This window comes from Trachinotus anak, unplaced genomic scaffold (genome assembly GCF_046630095.1).
Source record: "Trachinotus anak isolate AG129_WGS33_773 ecotype Australia unplaced genomic scaffold, CSIRO_AGI_Tana_v1 ptg000008l, whole genome shotgun sequence".
Taxonomy (NCBI): domain Eukaryota; kingdom Metazoa; phylum Chordata; class Actinopteri; order Carangiformes; family Carangidae; genus Trachinotus; species Trachinotus anak.
In genome coordinates, this window is record NW_027273859.1 from 28,932,501 (window position 1) to 28,940,748 (window position 8,248).

The following is an 8,248-nucleotide window of genomic DNA, read 5'->3' on the forward strand; positions in this document are numbered from 1 at the left end:
CGTGTCAGTCACACGTCTCCATCAGTGCACACCCCCAACCCCTTCAATTTGTGTCCTGCATCTTTTCATTAATCTGTGGGTGTAAACTTGTTTACATATATTAATGCAATAAAAGCTCCATCCAGTCTAAAGGTAGATGTCCATGTGTTTGTGATTATAGAGCAGGTCTAGGTTCTATATTAATACTGTGAAAGTATCAAAGCCTCAGTCCACAGAGAAATGCACACAGCCTGTATTCAGACACTGAGCCTTAAAACCAGCCGTCAGGACTTCTGGAACTTTGTGATGTCACAACAAAGCAGTCACAGCTCTCAGCCACGCCCCAAGCCCCGCCTACCTGGACCCACCATCCAGTCTTGCATTATTTGGTTTCTTTGTTCACCTGAAATCTGCTATATTTTATTCAATCACTGAGAAAACAGACCTGTTGTTACCAGAGCTCCAGGGAGAAGCCTGAGAGAGGAGATGTAAAACTACACTGAGATGGTTTTTGGTTCTTAAAACCACAAATATATCTTCTGATGGAGATCAACACTGCAGATAAACACTGGAGTGCATCTCAGTACAGACGGACCACACTAAGATCCACAGAACACTGGCTGTGTGAGAGCTGCTGTGAAGCCTGAGGGTGTTGTTCACAGTTTGCTGCTGTTGTTGTTAAATGTACAGAACACATACTCCCCCAGCAGGCGCCGGACATCCACTTCACAGAGACGCTGGACTCCAATGACTCTACGACTCTCATGTTGGACAAACATTAAACTTTGGTTGATAAAGAAAATCTGGTTGACGTCAAAATCCAGCACTGACGTTGATGTTGATCACGTGTTGGGTTTTCATTATCTGCTGAAGGAACATCTGCCTCCTATCTGCTGCTTGATGACTCATTTCACCTGCTCAGGGATGGAAACTGTGGAGCTTGGCTGATGACAGGGTGAAGATTTTGTGTTATATCCACATCCTGTATTTGTAATTTGTGCCCATGGGTGAGTTAATGGGTTGTGGCCACCTCAGACGTGTCTGTAATAACAGCAGGACAGAGAGGACTGAACACTGTGGGTTATTAGACAGCAGAGATTACAGTAGAAAAAAACCACTTGGGGCAACCCGATGGCTGAGTGGTGAGGGCTGAGTGCTCTTAGCAGGCGAGTGCCGGTTCGACTCCTAACCGGCCCGACTCTGTCCTGCATGTCATTCCCCCTCTCTCTCTGCCCCTTTCCTGTCACTCTCTACTGTCCTGCCCCCCACAACAAAAACATGAATAAATAACTTTAAAAGAGATGGTGAGCTTTTTGGCTGGCAGGGGGCCAGACATTGATCTGGTATGTACCTGACTGACTGACTGACTGATCATATTTCCACCGCTGGTCGGCCGAATGCCTCGTAATTGAATTGGAGTTTCTGGTGCATCCAGATTCTATTATTGGGGTGTTTACAGCCTGCAGTGTTGCTAACTTAGCTCATTGTAACTAGATTTGGTGACTTTTTTTTCAAACAGACTGGGTGTAAACCTGGTCCAGGTCTGGACTGTGTATGGATGCTGACGGGGGCTGAGAACTACAACTCTTGTTACAGTCTACTGAGCTGTTCTGGTTTCATGGCTGCTCAGAAACTTCAGGGAAGAGGAGGAGCATCAATACACTGAGGCCCGCCTCCATTACGGCAAATAAACCACTTTCATTACATGTATCATTATTACTGAAGGAGGCCGAGGAAGAACTAAACATGAGACACACAGAGCGCAGAGATCAGGAGAGAGAGAGAGAGAGAGAAGTCATCACTAACTGCTAAAGAAACTAGCAGATCTGAATAACATGTAAACAACAGAAACACCAGCAACAGGAAATGTGACAAAACACTCAGTGCAGGACAGCGATAAAAGTTTCTGTCCACTGAAATGCTACAGGGCTTTTAATTTGAAACAGTTCCAGGAAGTGCTGAGTTTGTATGAACATGTAATGCAGTAACTTTAATTATAACACAGCAACTGAAAACAAGGCTTCGTACTAAAACACAACTATGACCAGTTCTACATATCAAACAGAGGGAGTAGAAATAAATAATAAAAGTCTGTTATGTTCTGGTGAATAAAGACTAAACTGTTGCGGATCCAGACTGAAGCTGAGCTCTGTGTGAGAGACACAACAAGAAAGATATGTTCTAACTTCCTCTCTGACTGATCATTTTACAGTAACTCCAGCTGAAACCACAGCTCGGTCTTTTTCTTTAACTGATGTGTTTTGTGATGCTGTCGGACGACGTCATGGTCATAAAATCAGGATTTGACCACATGCAGTCCAGACATGTTCTAGGTTTTGACCTAGTCTTGTTCAGATGCTCCGATGTGACATCATGACTCCTCTCCGTACCTGGGGTGATATGAATAATATGAAATACAGCTGAGAGAACTAGAAATGTAACTATACTGCTAAATCCTTACGTTCACTTAACGCAGCAGGTTAAACACAGCTCCAGTATCGCAGTAGCTGTCGGTAGCCACATGGAGCAGCTAGCTCACAGCACCAACACGTGTGCACACGATCCCTTCACCGTTAAAGGAAAACGTGATCAAGCTGAACAAGAGCTGTTTTTTAATGACCTTTGTGTAAAGATCAAAGGCAGGCTGACTTTATCGCAGCGCTCTGCACTTCCCTCTCAGGAATACAAGGCAGCGGCGGCTGCAGCTCCCAATGAGAAGCAGGTGTCGGCCTGATCTGAGCCGTTTAAACAGCTTCATAATGAGGGCCGGCCGCCTGCAGGGGCCTCCTGCACACAGGACACATAAAGAGCTATGGAAACACCAGACACAATAGCACGGCCTTCATCACCACCAGCACACCAGCATCATCATCAGCTTTACAGTACGTACACGTGTGTGGATGACAATGGAAGGAAGAGATTTTTAACAATACCACAAAATCACACACTATGCAGCACATGAGGTTTCTACAGGCGTGAGAGAGACGATGTGAATGTATGTGCTGTATACGGAACCCTCCGCAGCGCCGGCCAGTAAAAAGGTGTTAAAGACGGGATGCAGTGATGTTGGTGGATGTCACACCTGCATTCAGCAAATTAGACACGTGATGCACGTGACTGAACTTATATCCAACCATGTGTGAATATGCACTGTAGGTCTGGAAAGTGGGCTTCCCCTGCGTTTATGCTAAGCTAGGCTAACGTCGAATGTTGTACTGAGATCTGATCTGACTGAAGGAAGTCAGAAATTTCTTGTTTGCATTTTACATGAGACATGTTTATGGTTGTTGATATGCTAGCAGGTGGTGACTGGTATTACAAATTATATTTAAACAAAATTCATGAGCAGTCCAGACCTGTCACATGACTCATCTCAGAGAAAAACAGTACGAGAAGGTTTGGATAAACAAAATGTGAGAAATGTCCTGAGTCAGTAAATCATTTAGTCATTTAGTCGTCTGCTGTGTTTCCATCCATTTCAGTAAGTTTGTACATTTCAGGTGGAAAAACTGGAAACAGAAGATGTGATAAGGGCTGAGGAAAACTGATTTTTTTTAAATACATCTTTTTTTTAAATACATCTTATTGTCTCAGACAGAACATCATCCTAATGCCACTCACCATTACAGGCCTCCACCTAACCTGAGAGAACAAAAATGGCTTCAAGTTAAAAGGCATTTTAATGGAAACATAGTCACTCCACCCGTCCATCAGCCCGTCAGCCAGGCAGAACACCACCCCTCCTGCTATAATAGAAGCCAGGCTCAATAAAAACACTATAAACCACAATGGAACCTGATTCCACATCAACCAGCTGACCTCTGACCCCGTAGATCAAACAGCTAGAGGACAAATCAACACACCTTCCCTTGAACATCAGAGGCAGCTCTCATGTCTGTGCTGCTTCACTGTACTTTTCAGAGATCACCCGTCAATCAAGCAGTGGAGGCGGAGCTGTGAGTGTTCAGCGTCTGCAGTTACGTGACAGTTCCCCCAACCAGCCTCCTCCAGCTCCACCTGCTCCACAGAGCATTAGAGCAGAACTAAACCTGGTACCTGACAAGCTGAGTTCAGCTAAACTGGACCTGATTGCTCTGTCAGCTGAACCTCAGCTGAACAGGGTGTCGGAGCACAGGTGTGTCAGGGAACCGCAACCTGTCTGAAGGCTTCCCAGCATGCACTGGGGCAAAGCAAACCATCACTGTCCATCACGATTTCATCTCGCTGGTGTTATTGTGTTCTGATGCTCACATGTCCACATTGTTGTGTTCACCTGCTCAATATGACGAATGATTAGACTGCGGATGATGAGGTTCTCACCTGTGACAGTGACCTGACGACTCGACACAGTGGTTTCAAAAGGTTTGTTAGGCGCCAAAATACTTCAGACTATTTTTTTTACTTTTTCTTTTTAAAGAGTTAAGCACATTACCCCCACTTTTCCTTTTAGACAGGTTTATAGGAGCCTGTGATGAAAATGAACTAAAAGACCAACTGAAACCATAATAGTAGACACAGAGGTAGATGATGTAGAAGTAATGTGAAGTTCTCTTGAGTTGTTTGTTAAGAAAACTACAGACTACACCCAGAGAAACATGGCGTAGAAAGTAAGTATTTCTTTTTGAAGTAAAGAAACTTGGTCTGTTGCTTATTTGATCACCTGAGCTAATCAATACAAACTGATTTTGTGTCATTGTGAAACAAATTAAGTGGATTGTTTAGTTAGAGAAAAGGTGATCATCATAAAAACAACTTATTCACTCTTTTCCATTCTTTTACTTGGCTTCCTTTTGTATCATTAACTCCTGCAGTGGCAGAATTTCCCATCATGGACCATTAAATGTTTAATCTGCCTTTATTAAGCCTCACTCAGCAATAATGTACTCCATTTCCTCCCAATGTTTGAATTACAAAGCAATTTGCATTTTCCAGAGTCTTAAGTTATCGAGACAAATCTCTTTTTGGCAAAATAAGAATCAAAAATGAGCCTTAAAACGGCACAAACGGCATTTACCATCAGCAAAGAACTGTGGTGGTTTTACTGCATGAGTCACAGCCCACATCCTTCATCTACCAACCAAGACGCACAAAGGTCTCAAAGAATTCCTCACTTTATCTTCATGTATTATTTAGTCACAGATTAAAGATTGTGCTGATGCTTCTGGTTCATTCATACCTGGATCACATCGTGACTGATGTGGCTCAACAGTGAGACCAAAGACCAAAGTAAAGTCAGTTCAGGAGTTTTAGTTCTGCAGTGGACACACATGTTAAAAACACATTGTTTCTAAGGTCTCAGAGTCTGTGCAGTAAAACATCTCTATATTCTCTATTTCAGTCATATCAGACATTATGTCCTGCTCATATGCGGAGTCTCAGATCATTATGTGTCCAGATTACATCTTGAGTTGCTTCTGTGCTCAGGTTTTATTTTATCAGTGGAGCAGTAACAGCTGCTGAACAACTGCAACGGCTGTTTTCATACTGAGAAAAAATAATACTGAAACCAAAAGTAAGAAATAGTTTTAAACAGTCTCTGTAAAAATTATTATTTTTATTTAAAATGTCCTAAATTTAATATTTCACCACATGAAAGATGAGGTGACATTTGACTTCTGACTTCCAACACAAGGCTCTGAGCCTCTCTTCTGATTGGCTGACTGTTTTCTGATCCAATAAAAATATAGCAGATTTTTGTGAAAACACAGAAATCAAATCCTGCAAGGTTGGATGGTGGGTCCAGGTGGGCGGGGCTTGGGGTGTGACTGAAGGTGGTGACTGCTTTGTTGTGACATCACAAAGTTGCAGAAGTCCTGACGGCTGGTTTTAAGGCTCAGTGTCTGAATACAGGCTGTGTGCATTTCTCTGTGGACTGAGGCTTTGATACTTTCACAGTATTAATATAGAACCTAGACCTGCTTTATAATCACAAACACATGGACATCTACCTTTAGACTGGATGGAGCTTTAAAAACCTTTATACTGTATGGAGGTTTAATTTACCAGGTTATTTTAGTCACTGGGTCATGATTCTATCCTCTTTCTGGACTCACAAATAAAACCCAGACTAATTAGTTACTACTCACATTTATTTTGGAATTAAATAAGAAGGCAGAAAAACAACCTGCTACACTTGAGGAACTTGAGTTCCTCAGAGTGTGTTTGTGGACGTGACAGCTCTCAGGCCGAAGAGATAAAAATAAACCTCACTGTGAGCGAAGTCCTCACACATTCAGGAGGACAACACCAACAATTACAGCCAGGTTGGGTTTGGCTGGGCCTGCCCCTCCATCACACCACTGGGACACACACACACAAAAAAAAAAACACTGTTATAAAAGCTGTTGTCACTTCGCTCAGTGTTGTGTAAGCACTCACACATCTGAAGAATTTTTGTTGCAGCCAAAAACTCATTGTGTTGCTTATTTTTTGACTCTATCCAACCAGCCAGGAGTCATTTATTCTTCATACCTGAAGCTGCAGAGGACTTGGCAACATTTACAGCTATCAGAATAAAACCTGGGCCGTTGTTTATGCCTTAGCGACTTGCCTTTTGGCCGCAAGCTCCTGTTGAACCACCCTTATGAAACCTGTGGTCACCGAGCCCACGTCTACAAACAAACCTCTGCTTTTGGTTTCTTTGTCAAATTTAGCTTTGCTTCAACCAAAGACAATTACAGTGAGTGTGGTTCTCACAAAGATGAAGAGAAGCTCTGTCCTGAAGAAGTTTTTTTTTTTCTATCCATCGTTATCCAAACAATCCTGGCACCAAACAGGTCAGGCTAGAAAGACATGCATCAGTTGTGGGTCCACTTTGGCACTAAGTCTACGTAGGCTGTGGACAGTTTGAATTACTGGCATCAATCAGTGGGCCAGAGGTTTGCAGGGCTGAGGTACAGAGGCCTTGGATGTGTGTTTTTTTTTTATTAAACAAATCAAATGATCAATGGACCCACAAATACTTCTGCTGCTTTACTGAGCTGTTTATTCTTTTTCGCTCACAGTTTTGGTTTTCCAGTCATGTTCAGTGGTACTCCAGCGGGATGTCTGTGATGCTTTGTGTCTGCTGGATGTGCCACACTGGTTGCTAACATGCTAACCTGTGTGTCTGTCAGCTTGTCTTGCAGCTCCTCCACCCCTGGTGGCTAAAAACATCAACGTCTATCAAGGCCAAGTATTAACTGTATCCCTATTTATTTATTAGCTGTAAAGTTTTATTACCAGTGTCATGGCAACAAATACATTCCTGCCCACCATGCACGCACCCTGCTGCTAACCTGAAGCACACATGCCACTGTTTATACTGGAGAAAGGAAAAAATCCACCCTAAAATAGGATTCACACTGTTTTGTTTCCTGCGATCTTAAGAATTTATGCTTCATTAACTAAAACTCAGATTAAACCCAGATAGAACGATCAAGTTGTTCCAAGTGCAAATGAGCCTCAGAGATTTTCATTATCAGAGCAGAGAGTGGTTCCAGTGTCCCTGTCAGATATCATCAGTGAAGCTGTTTGTTTCAGCTGTTGGAGGTGTGAAGTGAGGTTCCTGCCTCACTGCTGCCCTCTGCTGATTGGCCACACATGAACACAGCTGCTGTACATTTTGTACCTGGCACTGATGGAACTGCTGGAGCAGTAAGGGAGGGAAGGAGCACAAGAAAAACTCCCACGGTCATTTTGAGTTCTGATTTTCCTCCGTAACCTTAAGTCAATATCAACAGGTCCAAGAAATTTAAGACGCCATGTTTTTGTGGCTGCATCATTTCATGAAATTCAGCCCAACAGCATTTGTATTTCTGTAAACTTTAAGATCTCTTTATGAACTATGGGGCAGTTTAAATTAGATGATGTAATGATGGACCCATATAGTTCCAGAAGGTTGAAGAGGTTAAAGTGTCCTCAATACATATAAATATTAAAACAATAGCTGACTTCCAATTCAGGGGCCACATCTTTTGGAGGATGCAGTCTACGAAGGTGCGGCCCCTCAAAGCTGTTGTAGAAACAAAATGAGACGGTGTAGTCTATGGAGGATTTCACCTTGGTGCCACGAGCTGTACCTGCCCTCACTGTAGCAACCTTGACAATACATAACTTTTTTCACATAAACCTGAGGTTGTAAGGCCCTTAGTTTTAACAGTTGTACCATTAGCTGTTGAACTGAAGTTTAATCCAAGTGCAGCCTCTGAAGGATGCGGCCTCTGAATTGGGACCCAATTTTATAACCTACAATTCTTCTTCTTCAAAAAAGACACAATCTTGACTCTAC